General features: G+C 32.9%; 2 long non-coding RNA genes across 4 annotated transcripts in view; one reads left to right on the top strand and one right to left on the bottom strand.

Annotated features, from left to right (window-relative positions):
- Window positions 1-16,153, top strand: part of LOC140487235 (uncharacterized) — a 143,092-nt gene that overhangs the window by 62,891 nt on the left and 64,048 nt on the right. The gene's annotated exons all lie outside the window — the stretch shown is intronic.
- The window catches only part of LOC140487237 (uncharacterized), a 40,877-nt gene continuing 29,987 nt past the window's right edge, over window positions 5,264-16,153 (bottom strand). For all 3 annotated transcript variants that reach the window (XR_011962829.1, XR_011962828.1, XR_011962831.1), the window contains exon 3: window positions 5,264-9,920. This is a non-coding gene — a long non-coding RNA (uncharacterized lncRNA). The remainder of the gene's footprint in view (window positions 9,921-16,153) is intronic.

The following is a 16,153-nucleotide window of genomic DNA, read 5'->3' as shown; positions in this document are numbered from 1 at the left end:
TCTTATTGTGAATGCTACAATATAAAAACCTGTTTGGTCGGGCCAATACACCCAGAAAAGACTAATAACTGCCCTTGTGAAATCCTTTGTAAATATCTGACTTTTGCTCATTTGAAAGATCACAGTCATCACATTCATTGATATTCAGAGAACACCAGTGACACTGTAATATTTCTCTTCATTTCTGCACATTACTCAGTGGAATAGTAAGATGAGATACCTCATTATTTTTAAATTCATTAATAGTAGTTTTAAAATCAATTTTTTGCTAATATTGAATAATTGTTCAATTTAGTAAAGGATGTAAATGTGGAATTATGGTTCCATATAATAACTATTGCAAGGAATTAGCAATGTCGAATCTCTCAATCATTGTGAATATTGCTTTTCATTTTAAACTTGGAAACACTTCTGAAATGATTTAATTGTAATTCACTTCAATGTTAACATTTATTGTGCTTCTAATCACAATAATAGTTGAATATTTTTCTTGTGCAAAATTATTTAAATTCCGATGAATTTTTATGAAGTACACAAAAAAAGGATTGACATCTTTCTTGTTTCATTAAACATTCACGGGAAATGGTGGCTTCTTAGAACTCAGACATTTTCAGAAACCATGAAAGTTGTCTTCAGCTGAATAGTCCCATTGACTGACCAAGTCATCATTTTGTTCCAATTTACGTGTAGAACAAAAAAAATTACATTGCATTTCATAAAATGAGAAACTATTATGAACATCTAGAATTATTGTATTCATTTTTATTTATCAATTTACAGTAATCACACAAATCTGTCAAGTTGTCATTCCACAAATTATCATAAAAATCATATTTAATTAAGACATCTGTTAACTCCCATCATTATTGTAAATTACTATTTAATTTTAAGTACATTACACACAGGATCCATCCATTTAATTCCAATCCAATTATCACAATAAACATCTGATTAATTTTCACTTGAGTGACCACAGTGAGCATGTGATTGTAGACCTGCCCAGCCTGGTTGGGAACATTATGAAGGAATGTTGTGCAGCTCTGATAGTATCTCTGTTACCAGACCACTAGGCACAGTTTCGATTCCCATTTGCACAGAGTTGTGTCAGAGCAGCTCTGAATGTTGATTAGAAAATATCTAAGAATCAATTGAATTGCCTTTCAATTCAAAATTAGATATGCTTCCATCTGTTGTTCATTCCAATAATCACAGTATTTGCTATTTATTATCTTCAGGTCACTAATAACAGAATGCATCTAATTCCACTCAATCATTATTCGTTGGAAAATATTTGAGAATGTTGCAGTCATACAGATGAAATATACAAAGTAATGATATTCATTGATTTTCTTTTGTTCTGAAGAGCTGAGTTCAAACAGTACATAGAACTTGATGCTCCAGTGCTATAAAAATGAGGCGAAAAAATAAATTTCTTGTTCAGTCAAATAAACATATGCCAATTCCTTTTATTTATCAATTTTTAATTATTGATCTGTTTATGAATTGTGTGAAATTTGTTTTTCGTTTTCCACTCACCTATACCTATTGAATGTGAGATTGAACTGCTGTGAAAATATCCAAGTGCATTCATTTGAAATTTGACTTTGCATATTTATCACTGTGGGATATATGTAAAGTAGTGTTACTTCTGCAATCATTATTGTTTATTCAAGGTAAATGAACTCGCACCAGTGTATAATTGTTTCAGCCAAGAGCTGAGTTAACAACAATGAAAACTATGTGAAGGAAATATATAATTGCTTTAGTATCAGCTAAAATGTGCATACAAGAATGAAATGTGCCTGCAAATGTTATAGCCAAATAGTTAAGGTATTGTGAGGGGAGGGGTGTAGGTGAAGCTAGATATGCCTGTACAAACAGTTACAAGCATCTGTTTCCCCGCTTCAGCAGGAACAAAAAAAATACCCATCACAAGGTCATAAGGCTCGGTGTAAATAAAGAATAAAAGGAAATTATGCTTTGGTTAGCACGGAAATAGATGGCAGTGAAGAAGGATAAATAACAATAAGACCATAGAGGGAGATGGTCAAACGGCCTTGTGAGGCCAGAGATAAACATTTTGTCAGGGATGAGGCTGGATGAGTTCAGAGATAAACAGCCAGGTTTAGATTAGAAACAGATGTAAACAGGGGAGGAGCAATGGGAGGAGGGAAGAGAAACAAATTACATAAATATTGTGTACTCGTTAAATTCAGTGTGTGTGTGTGCCTTGTGGACAGTGAACACCACACCCCTCTTGCAACAGCGTAATAAACGATACTACTGATTCAGGTCTTGTTCCGGACTGAAGTTATTGAAGTGACTGAACTTTGTTTCTCACAATCACTTTTCTCATTTATTGCATGATGTCTGAAGTGTGTTTTCAGCAATCATATTAACTACTTAAAAAATCTAATCTTAAATAAGATCCTTAACACCCAATTATCAATCTATTCCTAATTCATGTAAATATCTCAGTTTTCTTGAAGTCAATGTTCACACAAAACAGTGCACATAAAGCGACACAAAGATATTCATCATCAGCTGATTACTGTTCAGTGGAATAACCTGAGTATCTTATTGTTCCTGAGACTAATGACAACAGTAAGCATTTGTTCAACAGTCCATGCAGTAAGTGCATATGATATCTTATATTTCAGTTCAGTCGTTAATGACGATTTATGTTGTTTAAACCAATAATTCTAATTTATCATGGATATTGACTGTAATACAATAACACTGGAAACATTTTTTAACTATTCTAACAATCTTTAAGCTCCTCTGTTGTGAGTGTGCAAGAGACAATTCAAATTATAACAATTTTTGTTGCAATTTCAACAAACGCTACATTTTGAATTTATGAACTTCTTACATTTTTGCAAAAAGGTTAGTCTTCACTGTACGTCACATTAAAAGACTGCTTTTTTCAATCATGCGTGCTACAAAATGATTATTGCTTTCATTGCATTGTAAGAAAAGAATTGTTGAATTTTTTTGTTGTTTCAATTTCAACATTATTCATCATTGTACAATAACGACACAATTGTACAATCACTTTATATACCACCCAGCAGTGACTTCATTGTTTGTTTAGTTTCATGCTCATTTTCATGATTTATTAATTCTCTTCCTAATTCTGACACTTTGATTATAATATTGATCAATGTACCATCTCGACAAGGAATCCAGTGGAAAGAAATTCACAATTTGTATATTGCATATATTTTTGAGTACAGAAAAGAATTTTGTTCAATAATCTCATTTTTTCTTTAATATGTAAAGCTAGCTAATGTTTTATTCCTTAGTTTACTGATCTTAGTAAATATACAATCGACATCACAGCAAAGTGCTTTTGAAGTATTGAATCATGTTAATTCTTCATATGTATTGCAGTGTACAATCTCATTCATTGTAACAACTAATTTTTATTTTACCTGTTGAAACATAGTTGTATTAATGTAAATGTATTTCACTTCAATGCTAACACTTAAGACTTAAGCATTTTTCATGCATCAAAATCCAATGAAAAAGCATCAGCATCTCTTTATTGTTTCATTCAACAATGACAATAAATTTTGAATTTTTGGAAGTTGAACATTTTTTGAAAGAAGGAATGTTGTCTTCAGTTGAATATTCGCATTGATTGACTTTTTCACAGTGTCTGCTGTTTATTCTCTTCTTCGGGTTCCCAAGAAAAGAAATTAACTAGTTCTGCTGGTTCTAAATTCCTGAAAAAATATTTGAGAATGTTGCGGTCTTAAAGGTGAAAAGCTAAGTGATCGTAAGTGATCAGTTTTTTGTTCGAAAGAGCTTGATTCAAACATTTCGGACATTCACATTGTTATTCTGCTGTGTTACAAGGGTGGAAAACAAGTCACTTTCTTCGTCTGTAAAGTAAACATATGCCACTTCCAATTATTGATTAGTCAGCTAATTACCTACATTTGTTATTAAAAATTGCAATTCATCTAAATATTGGAATGACCTTTGATCAAATTAAATTTCTAATTATTTTTCATTCGTGAATTGTTGGAGTTTTTTTTGTTTTCCATTCATCTATTCGTATTGAATGTAAATTTTACATGCTTTGACAATAGCGGAGGGTGTTTATTTGAAATTTGTCTTTGCATACCTCTCACTGATTTTACTTATTGCATATAGTTTCACAGTCGCTCAGTCATTAACACTGCTGCCTCACAGTGCCAGGGATCTCGGTTTGATCCCATCCTCAGTGACTGTCTTTGTGTACTTTACCCATTCTCCCCAAGTCTATGTGACTTTGCTGTGGTTTCCTCCAACAATCCAAAGATGTGCAGGTTAGGTGAGCTGGCCATCCTAAATTGCACATTGTGTTCAGGGATGTGTATGTTAGTCAGCAGTAAATGTTGAGGAATATGGTTGGGAAAGTGTTTGGATGGGTTACTCTTTGGAGGGTCATTTTTTTCAACGAAATGACCTGTTACCACACTGTGCTAACAGGGATTCTACAATAGTTTAATTGCGTTTCTCTAAGCAATTCTAACTTTTTTAAAGTTGACTTTAGTTAATACCTTTAACACTTGATTATCAGTGTTCCTAAATCTTGTAAAATATCTCAATGTTTTTTAAATCATTGCTCACACAAAACACTAAACATGAGGCCACACAAAGGTCTTCATGACCATCTAATTACTGTTCAGTGGAATAATCAGAGTAACTATCTGATTGTTCCTGAGATCAATCCCCACTGCCACAGTAAGGATCTGGTTATCATTCCTTCCAATAAATGCAGAAGTTGTCCTCTGGTATTTCAGTTCAGTAATTACACACAATACTGGTTGTTCAAAGCAGTGGTTATTCTTCATTATGAATGGCAAAGGATTCTAACAGAAGAGGTGTTCATATGTCCTAATGTGTTGCATGATCACAATTTTCATGATCACAATTTGGACTGAACAATTTTCAGTCCAAATATTGCACAAAAAGTGTAAATTTGGTTTTGTTCAACTGCCAAGGCTAACATTTTCAGTTCATGTCCATTACAAATATTTGGAGAAAGTGAGGAAATCAGATGCTGAAGATCAGAGTCAAGAATGTGGTGCTGGAATAGCACAGAATGTCAGGCAGCATCTGAGGAGCAGGAGAAACCATGTTTCAGGAATAAGCCTTCATCGGGAATCTCCGGCTCCATGGATGCTGCCTGGTCTGCTGTGCTTTTCCACCACCACACTTTCGACATTAAAAATATTTGCTTATTTGGAGCAAATACTCGCTATTTCCTCGGTAATTTAAATTTACTGTGCTTTCTATTCACTCAAGTTCTCATTTTAATAGCTCCTTGTTTTCTTCTTAATCTGATACAAATCTCAAAACTCCAGGCACAATAAAAGCGATATGAATTATAAAATTAGTATCTGGACAAGAGAACCAATGAACAGCTACATAGACCTCTTGAACAATAAAGATATTAGAATGAAAAAGCAATGCCTTCCAAAGAAATCTCTGTATGTCTGTATCCTTTTTCAATTCAATAATCCTGCAAATAGCTTATAATTGTCAGGTGATCTCTCTTAATGACTATCTAATCAATGTCATTGTAAACCACTGAAAAAAATTGAAACATTTCATTTGTTAAAATGCAAAGATTCATTCTCAATTCGTTATTACAACAATATGTGAACCATATTTTATCTGTCCGCTAAGGTCAAGTGACCTGTGGCCCATAATTGAACATTCTAAATATTCCTACAGCTGGGAAAAGCAAAGCTAAAAAGGTCAAACTAAAGGAAACAGTAGACAAAGTAACAAGCTCCAGAAAACAGTGGAAAGCCCGGTCAAAGAGCTCACAAAGGTTCGGGAGATCCTGTAACAACCAGCGCAAGAGCTGTGTTTTGGAGAGGTTGAAGCAGACTTCCTGGCACCTTGACTTCCAGCCAGTGCCTGAGCATTAGACACCTCACTTGAGAATGACGACAAGTGAAGGGTGTTTGCAAGAAACCCATTGAATGCTTAGAATCCAGAATTTTGGTAAAATGTTGTGAAACATTTCCCAGATCATGGAAATCAGCTCAACATTATTGAAATCAAAGTACTTGTAATGGTCTTCAAGACCACCTAATTATTGTTCGGTGAAAAACACTTTGTACGTGCCTTATTGTTCTCAGGATGAATAATCATAGCAAACATCACAGTCTCACCAGATCCAAACATATGTAAGAGACACCTTATTATAATTTGCATACTACATCTTTCCCAGATCAATGATAACACCTTATTGCATATGACTGAAGATACTAAGTGTAACATATATCGAGATGAAGCAAGTCCTGAATATAGCATTTTTTTCTGATAGATTTCCAATCCAAAAATTATGATAAAAATGATATTGTGGTTCATTACATTGTCAACAGATCCCCATTAAACATATTTATCCGTTTATTCAGAGACAATATTGAAACAAATACGTTGAAAAATGCAGTTGACTGTATGCTTCTGTGAAAATAAATCTTCCTTATTGACTTATTTTCATTATAATTCTGACTCAAATGTCTAAATATTGATGATATGAAAAATTGCATGAATTAAATATAATGCAGAATTTCTTCTTATTATATATATTTCTCCAGAAGAAAAGTAGAGAAACCAAATATAGAAGTCTTGAAGATCTGAGAATTTTGAATGACAAACCATTTCTGATCAACGTTCACTGAATGTCTAATGTCTTTCCATGTCATCATGCCAGAATTTGCATTCTCAGCTGACAGATTAAGAAATATCTAGTCAACATCAGAGCAAATCCATTAAGCAATATCGAATCATTTATTTTGCCAAAGTTCTAAAATTAATTATCAATTCATTGTCATTCCAAAAATCACACAGCAATTCAGTTTAGGTTTTGTAACAAACATCGTCAAATTCACATTTTAATTTATTCCAGTATTTCTTAGTGTCAATATTAAAAGAAAGAATAATAGTTCTCTTATCCCAGGATAACACAAATTAATTTATGATTCCTTATCCAACACTCACAGATAATATCTGTTCCCTTCTCATTTGAATGTTCACAGAAATCATTGGATTAATATTCAGCCTTACATATTAAGAGACGTCTGATTATTTTACACTCCAATAAATACTGCTCATTTTTACACATGACGGGCAGCTATATGAGATTTCTAATCAATTTTAAGTTTGCTATGAAATGTTTTAAGATTAATTGTTGCTTATATCTAATATTTAAGAATTGAATAAATCCAGTACATCAGGCTTTAAGTGTGAAACTAAGGCTCAGTAACGTAATCGTATTGCATTGTACTGAAACCAATGGTAGCAAATGGTGATTTTTATTTCAATACTTGAATCTTAGTTGATTTACTGTTCTGGGCATGGCCTGCCCCCACCTGGAATAGAATGGTCCATATTGGCTCATACAAAATGCCTGACAATCAAAAACAGGCAGCCTACCTTTGAACTAAAATACAAGGTGTCAGGGGGTGATAAACTAGACTAACATTCTGTTTCAGCCTTAAATTAAAAGAAATCACACTACCAATGGACCTACTCCAACGCCAGGACTACAGCATTCCTGACATTACTTGATAAGAGCATGCCGACATACAGACAAATGACCGATCCTGATCTTCATAAATGAAAGGATAATTGTCCCAGTAAATGAATCAACAGCAGCTGAAGGGTGCAGCCCAGTTAACTCACTAAGCAGCTCTCATGACAACAGAAGAGTTCATTTGTCAGATATAGTTATTATTTTACAGTTACTCAGAATATTAAGCAAAGGTTCTAATTACAGATTCTTGAGTATAATAAGGGAAATTTGCAACATAAGTTTGATACATGTAACTAATGCCTACTAAAAACATTATAGAAAAGCATTTAGACTGTGATTTGAAGTTAGCTAGTTTTAGGAATTAACTTCACTGTATGATGCTGACAGCCCAATAATTATAAAGTTCTGACAGAAAGAGTAGCTGGATACAATATAACGAACTTTATAACACAAGTCATATTACTAATGTTATAGCAAGGAAGCTAAAATTAACTGTCTTTTCTATTTCTTTGTACATATATAATTAAGACAATGAACAATATGATGGGTAATTGGCTTTGATAAATTAAAATATAAAGAATAGCAGAATTCAAAATGTCTCAACTGATAAGGTATCCTGAGAGGCGTGAGGGAGTTCAGGAATAACTTTGGAATCAAAGTCAATAAGATGCATGGAAAGATCCCAATAGGAATCTGGGGATGTCCATTGGAATGCCCATCTGCGATTATGTGTTTCAATTGGGTGGTTGGATGAGGAGGGAAGGGCTGTAACCACATTGCAGAAAGTCCATAAAAATGCTGCTTTTTACTGTACATGTTACAGTGTGTCATGGATCTGCCTTCCGAGATTGATCTCGGAGGATGATTCCTTCATTAACTGGTTGCTGCATGAGTAAACATCTTCCACATGCCTGAGCTCAGATTGCCTCCTGAGTCCTCATTCCCTGTCAGGGAAAAACACTCCTACAGCTATGATGACATTTCAAATCAATACAAACATTTATTGTGTGTGAAATGATTACACTCAGAGCGATATTATTTTCATGATAAAATTGCTTAACATTCACCTTTTGGTGTACAAGAAAACATTTCGATTATATCCATTTGTTCTTTCGTTCAACCAACACTAAGTTTTAAATTATTGTAAAGACTACAATGGGGGAAACGGGGACGTGTCTTCAGCTCAAATGTCATATGAAAGGACTGTTTCCTTTTTTCAAAGAAATTGCCCTACAAAATTATTTTTATTTTCATTTCATTATAAGAAAAAAATTGCTTGGAAATGTTGACAATTCTCCTTTTCCTCCCAGATTAGATGTTAGTGAACATTAATCAAACAATTATGAGAATTCCTTTCCGTATCAAATGTCAGTGACTTTATATTTTGTTCACAATAATAGTCACTTTCATGGCCTAATTCTTTTCCTCCTAATTCTGAAATAAATATCAAGAAAACTATTGGAAGCATATAAATCTTGCATTGCCTGCATTTTTAAACAAAATCTTTTTTTTCAATTGCTGCTGAATGATTATTTTCACATCATACAGCTAAATTTTATGGTTTAATTTTCAATTTCTTAATCTTAATGAATATCCAATCAACATCAGAGCAAAATGTTTTCAAAATATTAAGTCAATTTATCTGTCAGGATTCTAAAAGCAATTATCAATTACAATAATTGCACAGCAATTTAACATAGACTTTGTAAAAATGCAGTGTTTTACAAAAAAAAATTCATTCATTATTTCTTATTGTCAATGCTACTATAATAATACCTGTTTGTTCAGGCACATGCACATACCAAACGACCAATAATATCCCTTGCAAAATTCTTTGTAAATGTCTGATTTTTGCTCAGGTGAAATATAACAATTATCTCAGCCTTTGAAATTCAGAGAACTCCAATTACTTTTCCCTGCGATATTACTCTTCATTTCTACATATTACTCAGTCTAATATCAAGATGAGATATCTCATTATTCTCAAATTCACGAATATATATTTTTAAAAATCCCTTTGTTGCTAATATATCTAATAATTGTGCAATCCAGTAAGGGCTACAAATGTGGAATTATGCTTCTGTACAATAAATACAGCAAGGACATTGCAATGTACAATCTCTCAATCATTGTGAATATTGTATTTATTTTAAATTTGGAAATATTTTTGAATTGATTTGATTATAATTTACGTTGATGTTGACACTTACTGTATATCCAATCACAATATCAGTAGATTATTTGGAGGTATCATCGTCCATTCCAATAATCACAGTATCTGCTATATACTTTCTTCTGGTCACTCATAGCAAAATGTATCTAATTCCACTCAATCAATATTCCTCAGAAAATATTTGAGAATGTTGCAGTCATAAAGCTGAAATATACAAAGTCACAATAGTAATTAATTTTCTCTTGTTCTGTAGATCTTAGTTAAAACAACACAGAATTTTATGCTCCAGTGTTATAAATATGAGAAAAGATCAATTACTTCTCAGTAAAATAAACAAATGCCACCTGCTATTATTTATCAATTTTTAATTAATGGTCAGTTTATGAATTGTGTGAGATTTGTTTTTAGCTTTCCAGTCATCTATTTATATTGAATGTGATATTGAAATGGTGTGAAAATATCAGGGTGTGTTCATTTGAAAGTTCAATTTGCATATCTCTCACTTACCCCGTTGATTGCATGATGGTTTAAGAACGTTTCACTCATAAATATCAAAAACTGTCTGATTTAAAATCAGATCATTCGCACCCAATTATCACTCTGTTCCAAATTCATGCAAAATCTCAATTTTATCGAACCCAATGTTCACACTGAACAATACACATAAAGCAACACAAAGACTTCCATCACCATCTGATTATTGTTCAGTAGAATAACCTGAGTAAGTACCTTATTGCTCCTGAAACCAATGACAACAGTAAGCATTTGTTTACTATTCCATGCAACAAGTGGAACTGATATCTTCTTTTCAGTTCAGTAGTTAAAGATGATTTATGTTGCTTAAAACAATGCTTCTACTTTATCACAGATATTGACTGTAATACAATCATGCAAACAACAAACGTTTTGTGATTCTAAAAATCTTTAAGATTACTTATTTTAAATTTATGTGCAAGAGATATTTCAAATTGCAACCATTTTTGTTGTATAATTCAGCAAACCTAAATTTTGAATTTGGGAAAGTCTCCATTTTTGCAAAATGGAAGTAGTCTTCAGTTTATACAACACAGTAAATGACTGTTTTTGTTTCCAAATCACGTGCTTTGCAAAATGATTATTGGTTTCATTTAACTGTAAGAAAAGAACTGTTTCGAACATGTTAATTCTTTTTGTCTTTTCTATTCCAACATTATTCATCACTGTACAATAATAAACAATTATCATTCCTTTATGTACCAAATGTCATTGACTGTATCATTTGTTCACTTTCATGCTCACTTTCATTATCTATTAACTTTCTTCCAAATTCTGACACAAATGTCTGAACTCTGATCATAATATTAATCATCTAAATTAAAATAACATGTCTCTATGATGAAACCATTTGATAGAAATTCATATTTCTTGTGTTACTTTCATATTTTAGTAAAGAAAGAAAAAAATTTTCTATAATCATTAATGGCTCATTTTTTCTTCAATTCATAAAGGGAGTTACTATATTTTATTCCACAATTTACCAATTTTAATAAATATCTAATCAACATCACAGTAAAGTATTTTTGAAATATTGAATCATTTTAATTGCTCATATAGCAACATTATCAAGTCATTGTCATGATAATAATTGTGCAATTATTTAAGAAAGTCTTTTGAACAAGTAAAGTGAGATTCACATTTTAATTTAACCAATTGTTTCTGAGTACCAACACTGCAATATGAAACTTTATTTTCAGGTCAAGTTTCCCACAATGGATCCAAGGACATCCCATCCAACATTAATTGTGAATGTCTGATGTTTGCTTATTTGAATGATCTCAGTAATCACAGAATTTAAATTTACAGACCTGCAATTACTTTTCATTGCAATAATTTCTGTTTGTTTGCACATATTCCTCAGTCACATAGCAAAATGAGATTTCTCATTATTTCTAAATTCATTGATCGAATTTTATTAATCAGTTGTTGCTCATACCTAATAATTATTCAATCCAGTACGTGCTGTGAATGTGGAATTACGGCTCTTTACATGAATAACTAATATAGTGTGCAATCTCTCAATCATTGTTAATATTAATTCTTATTTTACCCGCGGAAACATAATTGAATTCATTTAAATATATTTCACTTTGATGCGAACATTTACTGTATTTCTAATCATCATAAGATTTAAGTATTTTTCATGACACAAAATCATGTAAAATTCCTGCATTTTGTTAAGTCAAATGAAAAAAGAATTAACATTTCTGTATTCTTTCATTAAACAATGACAATGCATTTTGAATTTTTCGAAGTTGAGCATTTTTGCAAAGAAGGGATGTTGTCTTCAGCTGACTAATCACATTGAATGACTAATTCACATAATCTGCTGTTTATTCTCTTCGAGTTCCCAAGCAACCAAATTAACTAATTCTGCTGGTTCTAAATTCCTGGAAAGTATTTGATATTGTTGCAGTCTTAAAGATGAAGAAGTCAATGTGATTTTACTGATTTTTTTTATTGGAAAGAGCTTAATTCAAACATTTCAGACACATAAATTGCTATTCTGCAGTGTTACAAAGATGAAAAGCAAGTCAATTTCTTCATCAGTGAAGTAAACAAATGTCACTTCCAGTTATTCATTAGTTAGTTAATTCCCAAATTTGTAATTAAACAGTGCAATTCACCTGAATATTGTTGTGCCCTTTGATCATATTAATTTTCTATTGTTCATTCATAATTTGTCAGGGATTTCTATTTTTTGTTTTCAATTTACCTATTCATATTGAATGTAAGATTGATACGCTTTGGCAACATCAGAGAGTGTTCATTTGAAATTTGACTTTGCACGTCTCTCACTTATCTCACTTCTTGCATGGGGTTGGGCATTGAGAACAGAGGATCAGTGGTTAGCACTCGTGTCTTACAGTGTTATGCACTTGGGTTTGATTACATCCTCGGCCACATGTTTGTGTGGAGTTTGCATGTTCTGGTTTTCTCCCACAATCCAAAGATATGCAGGTTAGGTAAATTGGCCATGCTAAGCTGCATGTTCTGTTCAGGGATGTGTAGGTTATGTGCATTAGTCAGGGGTAAATGTCCAGTAATCTGAGATCAGAATGGTGCTGAGTGGATTATTCTTTGGAACGTCAGTGTAGACTTGTTGGGCCAAATGGCCTGTTTCCACACAGTAGGGATTCCATAAACTTAGAATTGCGAAACAAAACTGACATTTTTTTTTTTAAATGTTGCATTTAAAACTTATCTTTAACTGTCAATTGTCAATCTTGTAAAATATCTCAATGTTACTGAAATCAATGTTCAAACAAAACACTGCACATAAAGCCACACAAAGATCTTCAGGACCATCTAAGTACTGTTCAGTGGAATAATCACAGTAAAATTTTATTGTTTCTGAGATCAATCACCATTATCACAGTAAGGATCTGGTTATCATTCCCTCCAATAAATGCAATCGTTGTCCTCTGGTATTTCAGTTCAGTAGTTATACACCATACTGGTTGTTCAAAGCATGGTTATTTTTTATTATGAATGGCCAAGGGCTCTAACGGCAAGAGATGTTGTTAGATCTGATTTGTTGCATGTTCTCAAACAGGTTTTCACTGAAAATATTGCAAAAAAATGTGTTAATTTGGTCTTGCTCAATTGCTGATGCAAACATTTTCAGTTCGTGTTCATTAAACATATTTGAAGAAAGTGAGGAAAGCTGTAGCATTGGAAAAGGGCAGGCACATCCAAAGAGCAGGTGTATCAACCTGTCGGGCATTAGTCCATCATCAGAAAAGATTCCTGATGAAGCGCTCATGCCCAAAACGTCGATTCTGCTTCTCCTCGAATGCTGCCTGACCTGCTGTGCTTTTCCGGCACCATGCTCTTTTGACATTAGAAATATTTGACTGAATATTCAGAGATAATACTAAAGGTTGCCTCTCTCAATTTAATTTACTGTGCTTTCTATTCACTGAAGTTTTCATGTTAATTGCTCCTCTTTTTCTTCTTAAACCTGATACAAATTTCAAAATACAGAACACATTAGAATTCACATGAATTATAAATTTGATTTCTCGACAAGAAAACCAGTGAAAGGCGATATAGAATTCTTGATCAGCCTACACATTTGAATGAAAAAGCAATTCCTTCCAAAAAATGTTTGGACGGCTGCATCTTTCTTTCAATTCAATAATCCTGCAAATAGTTTATAATTGTCAGTTGATCTCTCTGAATGAGTACCTAATCAATGTCAATGTAACAGCTGAAACATTAACAACAGATTGATAATTGGGTGTTAAAGATCTTATTTGAAGTGAACAAATGTTTGGAATTTACTTGAATTCCACCAGAAAACATTCTTGAATCATAATACAAGAAATGAGATATGTGAGAGATGTGCAAACTTTATTTTTAAATGAACAAACTCCAATAATTTCAAGGAATTTCAATCTTATGGTCAAAAAGAACAGGTGAATGGAAAAATAAAAACAAGTTTCTGACAATTCATAAACTGAACAACAATTACAAATTCACTTTGATCAAAGGACAGAGTAATATTTAGATGAATCACAACATTTAATTACAAAGTAGGTAATTAGCTGACTGACAAGTAATAGATGGTAGCATTTGTTAGTTTACTGAAGAAGGTATCAACTTTATTTCCAATTTATAGCACGAGATAATAATGTTTAATGTGTTTCAATTGTTTGGACTTGCCCCTTTGCAACAAAAAAAATCAATCTAATTACTTAGACATCGTAATCTTGAATTCTGCAACATTTTCAAATATTCTCCAGGAACTTACAAGTGACAGAATTAGATACAGGTATCCCCACTATCCGAAAGTAAAGTGTTATTTTGAAACTATAATCTGAAAAGGCGTTAGTCGAAGAAGCATTAATTTATATGGGAAACATCTCCCCTTTTTCGTAAAAGTGAAAATCCTCTTCATATTTCTCTCAGTTAGTGAAAACAGGGACAGGTGTAAGTCTTTTGTAAAAGCAAAGTGGCTAAAGCAAATTTTCCAACACATATTTCTTGGTAATCTGACTCAAATAAGTATCAGATTTTGTGATTATTGATATAATAGATAAAAGCAGATCTAATGTTGGATTGAAAAGCAACTCAGTCTGTGCTTAGGTACTCTCTAATCACCATTCAGAGCAGCTCTTGATATATTTCTGGTGAAGGTGTGATTTGAAACCTTCCCTTGGGTCTAGTAATAGAGACACTACCACAGCTCCATAAGCTCCTTTCATAATGTTCCCACTCAGGACGGCAGGACTGCAATATTGTGTTTCATGTGGTTTCTCAAATGAAAACTAATCAGCTGTTTATTGTTGTAATTTGAATGGGAATTAATTGGGTAGTTTCTGTGTGTAATGGACTGGAACTTAAGCAATATTTTACAATGACATTAAAATAAATGAATGTTACTCTTAAATAAACAGGAATCTCATGACAATTCTTTGAAAGACAAATTGACAAAACTACGTGATCATTGTACTTTGATTTAAATATGCATCAGTCATTCAATGTGAATATTGAGCTGAAGACAATTTCTTCCTTTCAACAATGTACAAATTCCACAAATTCAAAATGAACTTGCATTGAAAAAGGAAGGAACAAGCAGATGGTAATTCTATATTCTGTACATAAGCGTGCGAAGAATTTTAAGTAAGATTTATATATGTAAAAATGAAACTCTTATTGTGGTTCTAAATACAACAAACGTTAGCACGAAGTGAAATATAATCAAATCAATTCAACTGCGTTTTCTCAGTTAAAATACAGTTCAATATTCAAAGTAATCAAGTGATTGTACACTGCAATATCTTTACATTAATTCAGTGCCGAGACGTAATTCCACATTTATACCCCTTATAGTGAAGCAAGCTTGTGCCAGGAGTCAGAAGGGGGTAGGGGAGGTCCATAAGGAGGACTTTGCTTCAGTATTCACGAGTGAGTGGGATGTTGTCTTTGTGAGGACAGCGTGAAACAGGCTGATAGGGTCGAACAGGTCGATGTTAAGTCTGAGATTGTGCTGAAAATATTAAAAAGTCATGGGGATAGATAAGTCCCCTGGGCCAGCAAGGATATAACTTAGGTTGTTATGGGAAGGGAGGCAAGGGATTACTGTGTTTTGGCAATGATTTTTGCAACCTCACTGTCCACTGGAGTCATACCAGATGATTGGAGGGTGGCAAACATTATTCCCTTATTCAAGAAAGGCAATTGGGATAATCCTGGGAATCATCGATGAGTCAGTCTTACATCAATTGTGGTCAAATTATTGGAGAGGATTCTGAGAGACAGGATTGAGGATTATTTGGAAAAGTATAGATTGATGAGAGATGGTCAGCATGGCTGTGTGAGCAGCATGTTATGCCTCACAAGCCTTATTGAATTATTTGAGGATGTGACAAGCACATTGATGAGGACAGAGTAGT

Source organism: Chiloscyllium punctatum, chromosome 16 (genome assembly GCF_047496795.1).
Source record: "Chiloscyllium punctatum isolate Juve2018m chromosome 16, sChiPun1.3, whole genome shotgun sequence".
Classification (NCBI taxonomy): Eukaryota; Metazoa; Chordata; class Chondrichthyes; order Orectolobiformes; family Hemiscylliidae; genus Chiloscyllium; species Chiloscyllium punctatum.
Note: the sequence above shows the minus strand (reverse complement) of the source record. Positions and strands in the feature narration are given on the sequence as shown.